Source organism: Crocuta crocuta, unplaced genomic scaffold (assembly GCF_008692635.1).
Source record: "Crocuta crocuta isolate KB4526 unplaced genomic scaffold, BGI_CrCroc_1.0 scaffold545, whole genome shotgun sequence".
In the NCBI taxonomy this organism is placed as follows: Eukaryota; Metazoa; Chordata; class Mammalia; order Carnivora; family Hyaenidae; genus Crocuta; species Crocuta crocuta.
The window spans coordinates 1,947,097-1,964,447 of NW_027551563.1; the positions used below are offsets into that span (position 1 = coordinate 1,947,097).

At 34.4% G+C, this 17,351-nt stretch overlaps 1 pseudogene; it reads right to left on the reverse strand.

The window, feature by feature from the left end:
* Positions 1-6,588: 6,588 nt before the first annotated feature.
* On the reverse strand, positions 6,589-6,795 carry LOC144219936 (copper transport protein ATOX1 pseudogene; annotated as a pseudogene).
* Between the last annotated feature and the right edge of the window lie 10,556 nt (positions 6,796-17,351).

The window sequence follows — 17,351 nt, forward strand, 5'->3', positions numbered from 1 at the left end:
CCAGGCTTTTGACATCCCTATATTTGTGGTAACTATTCTTGTTTCTAGCCTTTTGTCAAACTTGGATCAGAAAATTTGCACAAAGGAAATATATTGTCAAAAGACCTGTGGCATTCAGGGAACTCTGTAAATAGAGAATTGGAAACTTGGGGAGGGTGGGAAGAGAGTATGTTCAAGTCTTAAAAATCCAATAAATAAATTCATTTTAGCTCTATCACTAACTACCCACCCTTCAAAGGAAAACTGACAAAAGTGTAGACATAGGAAATTTTCTTCACACAGGGGAAGTGAGAATGTGTACTTCGTATTCCTTTTGTGTTATTTTATTTGGCAAAGAAGCAATTAAGCAACTGAGAGACAACCCCATTGAAACACAAAAAGTAGAGAAAGTCTGTCTAAAACATCTGTTTTAAAATTCTAAAGTCAGAAGATTAGAGGTTGATAAAGAGAAATATTCTCTGCAATAGGTTTAACACCTGCTCACTGAATCCCCTAATGCTCTTGTGTTGTGCAGTGTTCTCCAAATCACAGATAAGTCTGTCAATCAAGAAATGACTTAAATCAGGCCAAAACATCTTGTAGCAAAAACCACAGCAATAAAAATTACAGGGACCAGGGAATTCTGGAACACTGAAGATGTAAAAATAAAAAAAAAAAAGCATAGATTTTCATTTATGCTTCTTTTCAGTTCTTACTCAAATATTCCATGTCTTGCAAATTTATTTTCAACCGAAAAGACATATATTTTATTTTCCCATTGAGACTCCTTCTTTCTTTTATCTCTTGGTATTCTGCTAAGATTTATTCCTAGGTTTACAAGCAGAAGCTATAAGAGTAATAGTTTCTTCATGCCGTGATCATTTTCAACTCTTCCCATGATTCTGGTCTATTGGCTCACTGTACCATTACTACTTGAAGCAAAGTAGTTACAAGAGAAAAGTGTTCAGCTTTCAAATGTACTTTTTATTTAAAAAGCATTACATGAATTTTAGAGACAACCTATAACATAAATTAAAATTTTCAGAGTTCACTGTTTCTTTTTTTTTTTTTTACCAATTGTTTATATAAAGGTCATTCATGTTCACATGGCAGTTTTACTTATTATATTTTTCATTTTAGCATAAATGGCTGCTGACATTTTGGCATGAATTTTCATCATTCCTATCTCTGCTGCTTTTGACCAAAGATAAATGTGAAATTATATTTTTTCTAAACTTTTAACTACTTTGTTTTAAATCTGTTAGACTGTGTTTTTTTTTTTCCATACAATGTTGGTAAATGGTACACCAGCAACAATACAAAAATGGAATTTCGGCCCTTTCAAACTTTGAAAATTCACTAAGATGAACCTCGAATTTCATGTCTGCCTCTCTAAGTAATTTTACCAATTTTCATACAACAGGATATATTTACATTAAAAAAACCTCTAAACTGATAGCATTTTATGATTGTAGTTTATGTTTCATTATAAGACATTAATGGAAAACAGGAAAAAATACATATTAGTATAAATTATTACAAGTTGTCATCATTGTTTTAGTTGATTGGACTATAAAAGATTGTTGTCTTACATTTTAGATTTTCAATATGTGTTAATTTCTGAAACGGTTCCAAGATTTGTAGCAATAGACATAAATAATGCTTTGAGACATGACTTCAGTAGAATAAAGAATTGCATTCTCTGTAACTAGTTGTCTGCTTCAGGGGAATAAATTCAGTCAGGTCAACTGTTGGCTGCCACAACAAACACGGGACCTGATATCAGAGCCACCATGTTTCTGTCACAGCTCTGCCATTTTATCTTTCTAAATCCTGTTTTATCAGGAGCAAAAGTGAAGGATTAAATTGTAGTTAGGTTTTATATCATGCCAATATTATATGTATTTATTTTCCTCAAGTTGCTCTTTGTAGACCATATCTTATCATGTGTGTTCAACATGAGCTCACAGACAATACACAGAAAGTCCTGTTGGTCTACTAAATCATAGAGAAATCAGAACCAGTATATCAAAAATTCTGCAGGTTTTTGAAAACTGATCAATGATGGGAAAAGACCTCACTGACCTATGCCTAAAGTTGACGGGGACTAACAATTCTGCAATATTCCTGGATGATATTCCAGCTGAAGCTTCTGAGTATATGGGATAGCTACATGACCTGCTTTCTGTTCAGATCTATTTTTTCTCCATCCTAACATACTCCAGAAAACTTTCTGCCTCGATGCTGTCTGTTTCCAGAAATATCATTTATCAAGTTCTAATATAAAAGGATCTTTCATATAATTAAGATGGGAAACTTGGATTGCATGTACTCCTATCGACTTTTCTATTCGTTGACATTGCAATTAGTTGCCAGCTAATCAGAACCAAACAATGCAGTTTCAGCCTGATTATGTGTGCTTTACCATCCCTAAGAAAATCTCATGAAGTATAAGAATCCATTATAGAAAGAATAGTGGGAGTTGAGAGACCTTTTATCACCATCCAAGGTTTACCTCTTTAAAAACTTGGAGTGACAAATATAAATCCAATCATTGCCACCTGTTAGTTTCTTCTTGAGTCTAAGGTGATGACAATGGCTTATTCTTGGCAAATCCTTAATTAGATTACAAAATTTTTTAAAAATGATATAACATAGCATATGTATAGACATTCTGCTTGATGTTCATAATATCTCTACTTCTTATATAAATCTCTCAAAGTAGATATTATTAAGTCATTTGAGAATCAGAAAATATTTGAGTTGTCATGTCAAAGCCATGGAAGAAATTGGGAATACTGAAGGAAAGACATATTGCAGAGTCAGAAATGGTTTTAACTCACTTTTTATCTAATATACTTACAACAGGCTTAAATTGTGTCCAGAATAAATTATAGACTTTTAACAGTGAGACAAATGATAGTATGAAAACCTCAGTAAAAACATATATTAGGAAATAAAATGTCCACAAATTACTTTTAAAAAGGAGATGTTTTGTTGGCAAACCCTGAGGACATATATAAACTCCTAATCACATCTGGGAGTTTAACATTTCACTTCTGGTCACTTCTCTAGAAATGTCCATGATCATAGTACAGCAGAGTGAAAGGCAGCATAGTGTAGTGGAGTCTGGGTTTGAGAATACAGAAGAAGCATTCCTTAGATAAGGAATCCAGGCTTCTTCATCCTAGGGCTGTTGTAACAGATTACCACATATTCGGTGGCTTAACACAACATAAACTTGTTCTCTCACAATTCTGGAGTCCAAAAGTCCGACATAAAATTATCCTCAGGGGCAAACTCCCTCTGAAGTCCCCAGGAGAGAATCCTTCCTTGCCTCTTCCAGCTGCTAGTAACTTGTAGCATTCCTTAGTTTATGGCAGCATACCTCCAAATCCTGTCTCTGTCTTCTCTAGGCTTTATCCTGCTTCTCCCTGGCTGTCTCTCCTCTTTTAAAGGTATTTAATGCACTTAGGACTCATGTGGATAATCCAGGATGTTCTCATGTTAAGATCCTTAATTAAGTTATATATCCCAAAATCCTATTCCAAATAAAGTCATATTCAGATCCTGGAGATCAGAATCCACTTATGGGATCTCATTTCACCTTAAAAGACTATCTCTTAAGACAGTTACATTCTGATATACTTGGGGTCAGGACTTCAATGTATTAATTTGGGGGTGCACATTCAGCCCAGAACAAATGCAAAGGCGGGATCAACATCAGTGGGAAGTGGGAAAGGAGCAGAAAAGGAAAGGCAAAAAGAATGAGTGTGTTACCCAGTTCCCTTCCATTACCTTTACTCCATCATGATTAGGAGAACTTGATGGATTTCATTCTCCAAAGAATCTATAGAAGTTATCTCCAAAATCCATACAGTATTTGTTAAGCTATCAGCAAACCATTTAATATTATTTCTGAGCCATATGTAGGATAAATAATGTCATAAAGACTAGCACTTTTTTTTTATAAAGGGGACAAACATTGCTATTAAAGTGAGAGTTCATAAAGCTTCAGTTACACATATGGAGAAATAATTGGAAGATGATATATCTTGCAACGAATAAAGCAAGACAGGCCTATCTGGTTTGTATTTCAAACTAAATGCTGGGATCTCTGTAACAGTAGGTCTTATTGATTTATTTGGATGGACACTTTTCTAAGTATGTAGAAAAATATTTATTTATATACCTGACTAGATAGGAGAATTAATGTCATCTAGGGACACATATGAGACATTCCAGAATTATTCCTTCATTCACTTACAATTATGTAATCAGCAATGATAACATGCCATAGATGACATATGTCATCAAGAAATAGACACATTAGTCTTCACAAACATGCTATTGCAACCAAGAAATATAGGTAATGTTATTCCAGTCAAAGAGAGTATGTCATGGAGACTGCTAAGTCAGAGTCTAATTCATTTTACTATAAACACACCCCCAAGTTATAGTAACAATAGAATTTGGTAGTATGCAATAATGTTCAATTCCTCTTCCGCTAGGATTTTGGGAAGCTCTATATGTATTCTTAGCAGAGAAACCTCCAAACATAAAGTTCACAGGACCAAAGTATCCAAGGAATACTTTGGCTTTATTGAAAATTCCCTCTCTTAGCAGGGAGAATAAGATTTATGACCTCTGCACAGTAAACTGAACAGTGATATTTCAGTAGAATGATTGTTGCTATGTCCTGTTCTACAACAGGGGCATTTCTAGTGAATCCCCAAGTAGGGTATATGCACTGCTGTCCTGGCTCATGGGCCATTTTCCATCTGGTTATACTCAGCTTCATTTTATTTAGTGAATTAATCTTTCCTTCCACAGATTTATCCAAACCAAAGTACCTCTCCTCCCCCCATGCCACACACAACCCTAGGATGCTTAAATGCCTATGCATTTTAAACATTTTAAGCAACCACTTAAAAAGTATTTAAGCGACCAAATGCCACTTTCCAGATGTATGCTGACAATCAAAAAAAGTTTTAAAAAAATGATGTTTCACCAAAGGAAATAAATCAACATGGCAAAAGAGCATTAAGAGAATAATTCCTAGGGAGCACATTAACAAATGTGTAATAGCTTAACCATAATTTTGAGGTGTGTGTATATTTGTGTGTGTGTGTGTCTGCGTCTGTGTGTGTAAGAAGAATTGAACACTATTTAAAATGATTTTAAAATGTAAAGCAAGAAATTGCTACAGAGCAATGAGGGACCTCAGCTACAGAGCAAACTCATCAGTGAGATTTCCAAACAACGGAATCAATCGGTCCCCTTACATGATTCTTTATTTCACCTCACTGTTTGATTCCTTTATTATGTTTCCTATTTTATAAGTACTTCTCACTTTTGTTGGGTATGCCATCTCCACTAGATTTTAAACTTCTTAAAGTCAGGATTTGTTCTTGTTCATAGCTGGCCACCTAGAGCTGACCGAAGTGCTTGTTGCTTAGAATGCTTAAGCAGTGAAACAAACTAACAAAGATAGGATATTTAAAAAGTCACAGGATTTCCTCCTTTCTTTTCTTTATTATATTTCAATAGAAGGTTTAAAATATTCTCTTTTTAAAACTCTTATAGTAAGTACTTAGATGTGTAGGAAAAAGTATAGATGTAGCAGGAGCTGAAAAGCCATTGTTTAGGAAGAAGGTATTTATGCATATACTTATCAGTTAAGTACTTATAAATGTGCAAGGCTCTGTACTAGATTCTATATATATAATATGCCCTTGACATTGTTATGGACCAGTGGGGGATATTGACATCTAAACAAACAATACAACATGGTACTCTTGTTGTGTGAGCAAGAACAAGGGAAAGATTCTCAAGATAAGATAGAAATGTTTTCACAGACATGACCTTTAGTTTCAGTCATTAATGTTGAGCAAGCTTTTTCCTAGTGCCAAGAGAGAGAAAGCACTCCCTAGGAAAAGAAAGGGGAAAGGAAAAGGGCACAGCATGCTCACGAATACCAAGGAATTTGGAGCAGTGTTCATGAGCACACAGGAGTCATGAGGATGAACGGGGAGAGAAAATGTTTGGTCCTCACTTATATTGAAACTGTTAACTACCGTTTTCCACCTTCACCAAGATTATAATAAATAGAAATGATTTGGGTGGAAGCAAGTGGAATTTGGATTAAGATTTTAAAGGAGATTTCAGACTCCCTATTATTGCTAATCTTAAAGATCAGGACAGACATAGCTGAGATCAGCTTGATAATGGAGAAATAGACTAGCATACAAACTACTTCCAGGTCTTTTTTTTCTTTTTTCCTAATTTTATAACACACTGTGAAAAAATCATAGTAATTTACCACGTAACTCAAAGTTTGAGACTCTACTTCTGGAAGTGTGAATTTTGAAAACTTGAATCCTTGTTACAATTACTTTCCTTTCTTTTTTTTTTTTTTATTTTTTTTTCCAACCAATGCAGCTTGATTTTATTGCAGGGAAGCTAGGGAGGAGCAAGGCAGGTGAGGGTCTTTGTGGGAACTCCCATTGCTAAGAAGGACTGCCAGGCCCCTGGTCTGTTCGCAAGGCAGGAGAGGATCAGAGGCCTGTCCCCTTTGGTCCATCTTGGGCCCAGGTGTCCAGGCCCTCGCTACTTGGGGCCAAGGTAGGAAACAGCTTTTCCTGCTTTTTGTAAGGTCTCCAGTAGAAGGTCCACAGTGTGCTCAGAGTTGATGCAAACCTTCTTGTTGGGTAGGTCAATGTCAAACTCAACTACTCCTAGCTTGTTGAGCACCCGACTGACCTCACTGGAGCAGGCTTCACAGGTCATGTCCACAGAGAACTCGTGTTTCAGCATGATGGTGAATGTCGTGACAACGACGCCTCTGCCTGGCCTACAATTACTTTTCTATAGTTTACACTTATATAAAAGTTTTTAATTTACTGTAGTCTAGAGTCAGAGATAAAGCTTTATTTGAAACTAGTATAAGAACTTTGAGAGACAAGCACAATTGATTCGCTAAGTCCCTAAAAGATGTCATGCTGCTGTGTTTGCAAATGTTTTAACTTTACACAGATCTCAAGAAATGAATCATTCATACTATATTTCTTTTTAAACTTTGGGATAAATAAGAATCACCCCAGAGATAACTTAAAATTCACAATTTGCCGTATCGGAGGAACATGCTGAGAGGAAAAGGTAATCCTCGGTTACGGGAGGCTGGGCAAAGTTGGAAGAAATAAGCAGACACAATGTGGAGAATATCTGGGGCCCCAGGGCCCACGCTCTACAGCCTCAAGTTTCAATGGAGGCAATCCATGGTAATGGGCAATACAGTCATCACCAAATGGTTCTCTTTTTTTTCACTGAAGACATTTAAGATATTTTGTGTCACGTGTCCATGTTCTGTAGTCTCCACCTGGGAATTTTTATTATGTCAATTATTATACATACTCTACATGCACCATGGATCACGCACATTCTGCAACCGTGGGGGTCTTCCTTGTAAGTGAGAGAGTCCACGGGACCCTACCCTTCGTTCCTCTCCACTTCTCTCCTCCCCCACATTCTACCATTATAGAAGTCACTTCCTTCTATCCATCAATCTCTCAGAGCTAAATTTCCCAAGACACTTTTTCTTCATTTGTTCCCTACCACATAAGGTAAAGAACCTATTAAAATTTCTGCCTTTAACAATATTCCCAAGAGACATAAAAAAGGATTGAAAATGAGGGCTTTGTTCAAAGATGTTCCGTTGAGCTCCTGTAGTGTATGAGTTGCACTGGCCTTATACACTTCTAGCAATGGCCCCAATCTTTATTCAAATACTCATTCTCTTATAAAAGTACCCAGTTTCTTATTATCTTTCTCATTCAGTTTTTCTCTGGACTTTGCCTACTCTACTATTCCTTTTATTACATGCACTGCTTGTTTTTCCTTCTCTTCTTTACTGTAAAGCAGTTCGAAATATGAGCTCTATTTTCCCTCGGAGCTTGATACGCACACACGTGTGTGCACACCTACAACACACGCTCACATACATCTCCCTTTCCAGACATTTTCAAAACACTGCCTGTTTCTGTGTTCTTACCACCTATGGGTTTCTGAATCCTCACCTCTGTTTCTCCTATACTTGCCACTCAAAGGAAAACAGTGATCCCAAAACTGAAAAATAATTCACTGTCTTTGTAGCACTTTACTAATGTCACCCCAAGTGTACTCTCTCCTTTGCCTAGACATTTCTTCAGGTTTCCAGGAAGTCTGTTGACTTCCAGGAGAAAACCATCTCCAATAGTAGATTCCTTTACACCCTTAAGAGAAGGCAGCAAACAAATGAAGTTTTATTCCTGTTAGGTTTCTCTTAACTCTCTTAACTGACTCCTTTCAGAGTCAGTGCCTAATAGAGGCTTTGGGGACTCCAGTCTAAGCTTCTGTAATTCTGTGGTCCTGGTATAAACATTTTTGAATACAATTTAACCAAAATAGCGACATGGAAGAATCAATCATCTTAACAGCTCCAGTCAGTCATCATAGGAGCTACATTCTTGGTCATTTTCTCTGTGTTGATTCAGCTGCTCAACCAAAAGCCCAATCCATAGATATCTGAAGATAGATTAAGTCTATAGCTCCATTTGCTTCTATGATGACAATGTGTTACCCATAGTCTGTCCCAGATCTTTTGTATTCTCACCTATTTATTTGTTAAAACAGAAGACAGAGTGCATGTCAACTTACCTGCTCTGAGGTAAAATGTGAGGAGCAGATAAATAAACAAAACCAAGAATCTAAATAAAATCATTAAATGACTCCTAGGGAGCAAGCATGCTTTATAAAATGTGGGTGACAAAGAGGGCTAACATCCAAGAGGAATTTCTTGTAATATGTCTTTAGAATAAATTCCTAAATTTGAAAACTGATTTTAAAAAGCTTCTTTCCAAATGACATTCTAGAAGCATAAGTTTTACAATGGCATCAATCAGCTAATTTATTTTTACAGGGACACCTACTTGCTAGACTATATTCACAATGACCCAAATCACTGACCAGGCAGGCAGTTTGCATTACAGTAAAGATCAGCTACTCCATTTTTGCTACTACTGAGTCTGTGGAAAAAAAGGGATTTTTGTTCTTGTTTTGTTTTACTTTACTGAAAATTGCCAAGTGCAACATGTAAAAATATTTGTTGGACACTTTTTATAAAAGCTATGACATTCTAATCTTTTAGTCTTTAAGGCTCAACATAGCATTGATTGAAGTCATATAACTTATCTCACTTTTGACCATAAAAATAAGATCACCATTTTTATACCAACCTATACTATTGTAAATTCTCTAAAACTCTCTTGTTATTGTATGTTTATTCTTAAATTTTTTGAGTATTTTAAAATAAAAAAGACACATAATTCAAGCCTATATCATAATATTGTAAAACAGAAATGTTACCCAAAAGTCTTTCTTCATTTTCTTGGAAAATATTATAAATTGCAGGAAAAAGTATACTGTTATGTCTAGTCATTTTGTCAGATAAGTAAACATCACAATGGATGGATGTTCCTGAGTTTCAATGAGAAGAATACAAATCTTCACGCTATCTCAAGGGGAAATTTATTTTCTTTCGAGACTAATAAATTTTTTAAAAATCCTTGAGAAAACTTGGACACCATAAAATTTAAACAAAGTATATAACAATAACTAGATTTTATTTGCACATTCCTTCAAGAGTTTCTTTTCTTTTTTTAAAACTTTTTAAATGTTTTATTTATTCTTGAGAGAAAGAGAGAGAGCATGAGCAGAGGAGGGTCAGAGAGGGAGACACAGAATCTGAAACAGGCTCCAGGATCTGACCTAGCTGTCAGCACAGAGCCTAATGCGGGGCCTGAACCCATGAACCATGAAATGATGACCTGAGCAGAAACCTGACGCTCATCCGACTGAGCCACCCAGGCACCCCAACATTTTCTTTTTAATGAGCCCTAATACTCTATTGGTTTAAAAAAATTATGTGATAAGAATATGAGATGTCTTTCTAAATCAGCCTAATCAGGAATTACTAGTATCTATCTTTTCAGGCTAAGTATGACTTAGGACATTTCTCTAAACAGCATGTACTGATAAAAGGCTTAATTTAAGGGGCACCTGGCTGGCTCAGTCAGTAGAGCATTAGACTCTCGATCTCAGGGTCATGGATTCAAGCCTCACATTGGGTGTGGAGCCTACTTAGTAAACAATAAAGGCTTCACTTAGGTAAAGCTGTCAAGGGCATTGTGGGATTTCTGTGCCCATTCATCCATCTATATACACTTCAATTATGATGTGATTCCACTTGCCTACACATGTTTCTGCTGCTAGTCACAGAAATCTCTCATCCTTAAAACATTTAGTAACATCTTAGTAGAAACATATTTACTTCATGCTAGTTAATAATGATAATTATTCATATTGCAGTTTTTTAACATTAATTTAATCCAACAATGTGGCTATTTTAGTAACTACATGAAAAAGACTTATTGCCAAGTATGATATAATGGACAAATATTCTCAGCATTCTCTTGTAAATAATACACGTCCATCCTCGTTCATTTATCTGTAAAAGTAAATATAGCACTTTAGTAATCCTTGGTCATTTTTTGCTACTATTTTTGTCATTGTTGGCTTCATTAATAATGCCTGTTTCTACTTAAAAGACATGATCTCAATATAATTTGTTTTTTATAATTAGACTTCTAGGGAAATTAAGCATGATATGAAAGCTATCTTTTGTGGAAGAAGGATAATACATAGTTTTATTTTGTTCTGTTTTGTTTTTTAACTTACCAAAATTTACATTCTGCCCTATCTGGGTGTTTTTGAGACAACAATACAAAAAAGCCATTTATTTGATCATTCAGTGCTAAAATAGTAACATATTTATGACGGTTTGTTGAAGACAGTTCTATTTATCCTGGCCTTTCTTATTCACGTAAGTACATACAGCACTTCCATCTCTCTCCCCTACTTTCACTATTGCAATGACAATCAGCAGACAGGAGAGAATGAGCCAGAAAGCGATGGTCAACATGCCATTTCAAGACTATAAAGCTGCAGCAGTTGCTTTTTAAGATGAAACCTCTAGAAAGCAGAAGCAAAATATAAGGTTATAATTGTATGAGCTTGTTAAGGAATAGCATATGTACTAAAACTGAGTAGGTGACTGTCCGCCTCCTGTGACCATCTCAAGTGAACTCTAGAGGAAACAAACAAACAAAAAGAACTGGAAAACCGCATGAGTGAATGATGCATGGAGGCAATATTTTTGAAATATTAGATGTGATAGAAGCATAATGTATTAATGGTCTTTCATGTGTCTATGTGGAAATCAGTAAAACTTAATTTTTATAAACAAATTATACCTCACAATGAACAATTATACTTGCAAACAGTATACTCCTTCTCCCTTTTGCATATAATCCCCTGTAAACTGACAAATTTCCTGAGTTCTTTCAGAGCAATCTGAAATACTGTCCTGGGGCTGTGGTCCACAGTTAAACAAGGAATGAAGTTCTGAGGTTTTTTGTTTGTTTGTTTGTTTGTTTGTTTTTTCTAGTAGACAACCAGAAATTTGGAAATTCTGATCTCATTGCTTTTTCAGAGGACAAGTCCACTGATGTCAGTGGACTTGAGCCTAGGCAAGCATAAATGTACTGTGAACAATTCAATTAGCATAACTTTTAAAATAAATTCAGATATACCAGGCAAACTACTGAATATAAATGGACTCCACAAGTTCTGTTTATACTTATAAATTAGTAATTCGTAGTTCCCATTTATTGGGGGACAGTTTTCTGTCTCAAAATACTGCTCATGTTAATATTTTGGACCCAAATTCCATACCCCACTTTTATCTGTGTAGTGAATCTCTCGCACTCTTCAATCCTGCTCTTTGCATGTTTTTACACATTAATACATTCTGATTTAATATGAACAAAATAATCTTTTCTGTCTTCTAATATAGCATGGATCATGATGCTTAAATGTCAAATTGCCTTATTAGAATGTGGGCTTTTTAAAAAGTAGTCAACAAACAAATTTTTTAATACTTAAGGAGCAGAATAACATTTGTCCAATTTGTCCAATAGTTGTTGTTTTTGAATTACCAAATGAATCTTGAGTATTGAATGGACATTGAAAATACACTACAATGTGCTTTCTGCAAGTAGGGTAAAACTAAAATATAATGATTTTTATAAACAATTTGATGTTATTCTTATTATTTTAAGTATGAGAATTAGATATTGTTAAGTACAATAATCAACACATCTAAAAGTAAAAGAACATTTTTTAAAAAAGAGAACATTTTCTTTAACTAATTCATAATTAATTTCTCGCCATTAAAGAATGGTGAGAAAGGGTTCTTTTAAGTAAAAATTAAGTAAACAATCTACCTAAATATTGAACTATGTGGTCCTTTTAGCTGAAAAATAGTGCTTTACAGCTGGATTTTGAGCAGCTGAGAAACCTAACCTGGAGTGTGTTTTCTAGATATTTATTTGATGTCTGAGCAAAATTCAGCCAAGAAGGTAGAGCCTGGCAACAGACAGAATCCAATTAAAAGGAATGGTTTAAGAGTTAGGAAGACTCTAGAACTTGGGAGGATCAAATACTGTAGTTGGTAATAAAATTATTTAATACTGAGAGCACCAGAGAGCTTATAAGACAAGATGCAGAAGAGTAATTTATAAATGAAAATAGAGTTTTGCTTGTTTGGATGCTTGGTTTGGTTATTAAATCTTAACAGTCTGATAAAAAGGAATAGCCATTTCATAGATAAGTTTTCAGTGCAAAACCTTTTTAAAACGTTATCTATTTTCTATTAGAGTTTTGTTTTATATAATATCTTAATTATTTAAAAATTATTTTATTGTTTTTCCATAGAAAATTGGGGGAAACAACTAAATCATCTTAACTTTTGCATTGTTTAGTGCACTTTTACTGGAAGAATAATTTTGATACATAAAAATCATAATTTCAGAAATAAACTGCTCTTTTTAAAATGTAAAGAAAGAATGGTGGTAAGTCACAATTTTTTTTAAATTAACTGAAGCATTTTAAAATGTTAATTATAATTTCTTTATACTATATACTTATTCCATTTTTTAATCAAATGATTTCAACCTAAGGCACTGAGCGTGCAATTAACTGCTCATTTATTTGTCTCTAAGGGGATTTCTCAACTTTCCATATATCAACCCAAGTCACTCTTCTGTTTTGTTGAATTAAATATCAGGTTTCAATTCCCTTTTTTCTGTCCATCACAGAACTGCATGAAGAAACCATTAATTCCTTCGTCAGACTCCGAGTTAATTTTATTTACTATTTTCTCATCAAATAATAAATGTAATTATACACAAATGTAGCAATAAATGTAACAACTTATTTCTTTCATTCACAACAACTTCTTAAGATGGACTAATGGTAGCAAATGATTTGGCTTTAATTTTAAGATTGTATTCGTTCAAAAGATAAACCTATGTGCATGTGAACTACAAGTAAACATAAACAAGTCACCCATCTTTCTCTTCTATGTACCATTTTCTTTTTCTGAGTAATCGCTAAAAACTGGAATAAAACTTATGATTTTATATAAAAAATAACACTCTGCTGAAATGTGGTGATCCTGACTGTCAACAGAACTGGATGTGCAAGTGCAGGGGGAAACTCATTCTTTTGAGTGAGGCTGCACATACTCAGGGAAGAGAAAGTGATGGGTTGAACTGATTAACTTCATAATAAAGGGTGTCTGGGTTGCTCAGTCCGATTTCAGCTCAGGTCATGATCTCACTGTTTATGAGTTCGAACACCCCGTCAGGTTCTGGGTTGGCAGTGTGGAGCCTGCTTGGGATTCTCTCTCTCTCTCCCCCTCTCTCTGCCCCTCCCCATCTCTCTCTCTCTCTAAGTAAATTAATAAACTTTAAAAAACTGATTAACTTCATAAGGAGAAGCAATTCAATGCTACAGAACTCAAATTTTCCCAAATATTAGAATAATAATTCTGTATAAAGAAATATTATTTAAACTTAAATTGGGATGGAAGTAAGAAGTCTTCATTGCTAATTGTCTAGGAACACTATATTATGTACAGTGAATAAATGCAAATATTCACAAATTCTGAATATTAGGAGAATATCACCGCAATCTTACTTGCACTTGTATATATGTGAAGTATATACACACATTCAATAAATACTTTAGAAAGACACTCAGGAATCTTTATAGTATGACCTTAACATAGGATGTCTTTTTAATCTCATATTTAAATCTATTTTTTCGACTTAATGATCCAGTTACAATACATTATTCAGGATTTCCTGAACTGATTTCCTGAACACATGTATTGCTAAAAATCTTCATCAGAATAGAACCCACTACAATTCTATTTTAAAAGATCCATGTTGTTGAACTTGTTTTTTTGTGTGTGTGTGTCTTTTCAAAGAAATTTACCTCCAAACATTTAGCATACTTCTTATGTAATTTTCATTTTATTGGTTTAGTGCCAGCTTATCTGCTTGGATTATGCTTTATTTATCTTTGTAGATTTTTTTTCTGTTTTTGTTAGTACCTCTCATAATGCTTTTATATATTTATACTTACTCATATTTAATCAATAAAAATATCAAGTTGAAATGATATCCAGGATGGTAACAGAAGACATAACACGGGGATGAAATGTGCTACAGTACAAAGAGAACAGTGTCAATATAGTGTAGGATGTTTGGTTCCAATGTCATTTTTCAGAGAAAGAGAAAAAAGTCTTAAAATTCTTACAGAAACACAAAAGACCCCAAACAGTCAAAGGAATGATTGAGGAAGAAGATCAAGCTGGAGACATCAGAGTTCCTGATTTCAAATTATATTACAAACGTACAGTTTTCAGAACAGTTTGATACATGCATTAAAAACAGATGCATAGACCAATAGAACAGAACAGAAATCCCAAACGATTCCACGCATATCCAGTTAACCAATCTTCAACAAGGGAACCAAGAAACGGGGAAAGGACAGTTTCTTCAATTAATAGGTTGGGAAAATTGGACATCCACAGGCAAAAGAAAGAAAAAAGAAACAGAGAAGGAGAGAGAGGAAGAAAGAAAGAAAGAAAGAAAGAAAGAAAGAAAGAAAGAAAGAAAGAAAGAAAGAAAGAAAGAAAGAAAGAAAGAAAGAAAGGGAAAGGAAGGAAGGAAGGAAGGAAGGAAGAGGGATCATATCTTCATGATACACAAAAATCAACTCAAAGCGGATTAAAGATTTAAATAGAAGACCTAAAACCCATAAAATATCTACAAGAAAACAGAAAAAAAATCCTTGACATTGTCTTAGCAATGATTTTTTTTATGTAACACCAAAAGTACAATAAGCTAAAGCAAAAGTAAACTAGTAGATACATCTAACTAAAAAGCTTCTACACAATAAAGGAATGAATCAAAATTAAAAGACAACATAGAGAATGGGAGGAAATATTAGCATATCATATGTTTGATAAGGGATTAATATTCAAAACATATAAGGAACTCCTACGATTCAGTAGCAAAACAGATTAACCCAATTTAAAAATAAGCAAGAACATGAATAGTAGTCATTTCTCCAAAGAAGATATATAAATGGCCGATAGGTATGTGAAAAAGCAATCAACATCACTAATTATTAGGGAAATAAAAATCAAAACTGAATTAAGATATCTCACACTTGTTAGGATGGCTACTATTAAACAAAATAAATGAATAAAATAAGTATTAGTGAGAATCTGGAGAAAAGGGAACCCTGGTATGTTATTGCACAAAATGTAAATTGGTACAGCATTATGGGAAATAATGTGGAGTCTCCTCAAAAAAAAAAAAAAATAGAACCATTCTATGATCCAACAATCCCATTTCTGGGTATTGATCCAAAGGAACTGAAATCAGGATCTTGAATAGATATCTGAACCTCCATGTGTAGCATTATTCATAGCAGCCAAGATATGGAGACAACTTAGTATCCATTGATGAATGAATGGATAAAGAAGGTCATACAAACAACAGAAACCTTAAAACAGAAGGTAATTCTACTATTTGTGGCAGCATAGATAAAACTAGAGGACTAGTTTTCACATCATACTAAGTGAAATAAGCCAGGCATAGAAAGACATATAATGTATGATCTCACTTATATATAGAATCTAAAATAGTAAAGCTCATAGAAGCCAGGGGTAGAATGGTAATTGTCAGAGAGTAGGTAGGGGGGGAAATGAAGAGGAGATGGTTGAAGGGCATAAATTTTCAGTTATGCAAAATAAATATATTCTAGAGATCTATTGTACTGTCTAGTGTCCTTAACTAACAATCCTGTATTGCATACTTACACTTTTCTAAGAGACTAGATCTTATGTTAAGTGTTCTTACCACAAATTAATAATAGTAAAGAGGATGGGAGGAAACTAGGAGATGATGGATAGGTCTTTAACCTTAATGGCAGTGATGGTTTCAAAGGGGTATATTTATTCCAAAAGTCATCGAGTTGTATATACTTAATACTTACAGCTTTTTATATGTCAAAAACAAATGAACAAAGTGAAAACTCTGTTAATTAAGAGTTCTAGTTGAATATAGTAACCGTATTAGGGTTTTGTGTGAGTTGCCGTTGAATAGATGAAAGAAGAATATTTCAGGCTAGTGTACAGGGAGCTCCTAGCTTTCAGAAAGATAGATGAAATACGACATATTTTTTCAAAACTTTCTAGGACAAGGAATGCTCCATTTATCTCAATTTTCTTTAAATAGCCAAATCTTAACATAGAATACATTATAATCACATGCCCCTAAATACAATTGTTATAAGCCTTTTGTGACTAATGGGGGAGTATATTGCAACTGTGGAGATGCTAGTGAGGAATTGATCATTGAAAAGGATTTGCTTTATTATTATAACATAATAGAAACTAATGTCTCAAGAATCTTTTAGTAATACATAAATTTTGGCATTGATGTTATGTTAGAAAACAGCTTATTACATTAGCTTTTACATATATATTAAGATTTCAATGCCTTTCAAGTTTTCTTGCAACGTTAATGTACAGTGAACCATATGTACAGCTGACATTACACACTAACAAAATAGTACCGGAGCTGGGCTCTGAAGGCCATGTTCATAGTCCTGTATGATCTCCCACCCTGCTCTTTCTCTTCATGACATCAAGGCTGCTGGAACAATGGTTTCTAAGAGTTTTCCTGGAGGTTGCTCTCACTTGTGGATGTTTAGCATAAGCTAACCTAAAAGGAGAGACAGTGAATCACATAAATGTATGACAAAATGCAAATGAAATGAATCCTCAGGTTCAAGAGCAGTCTTTCTAATACCACATGGAATTAGAGAAAGTGTGTCAGAGGGGAAATCAGAGAATG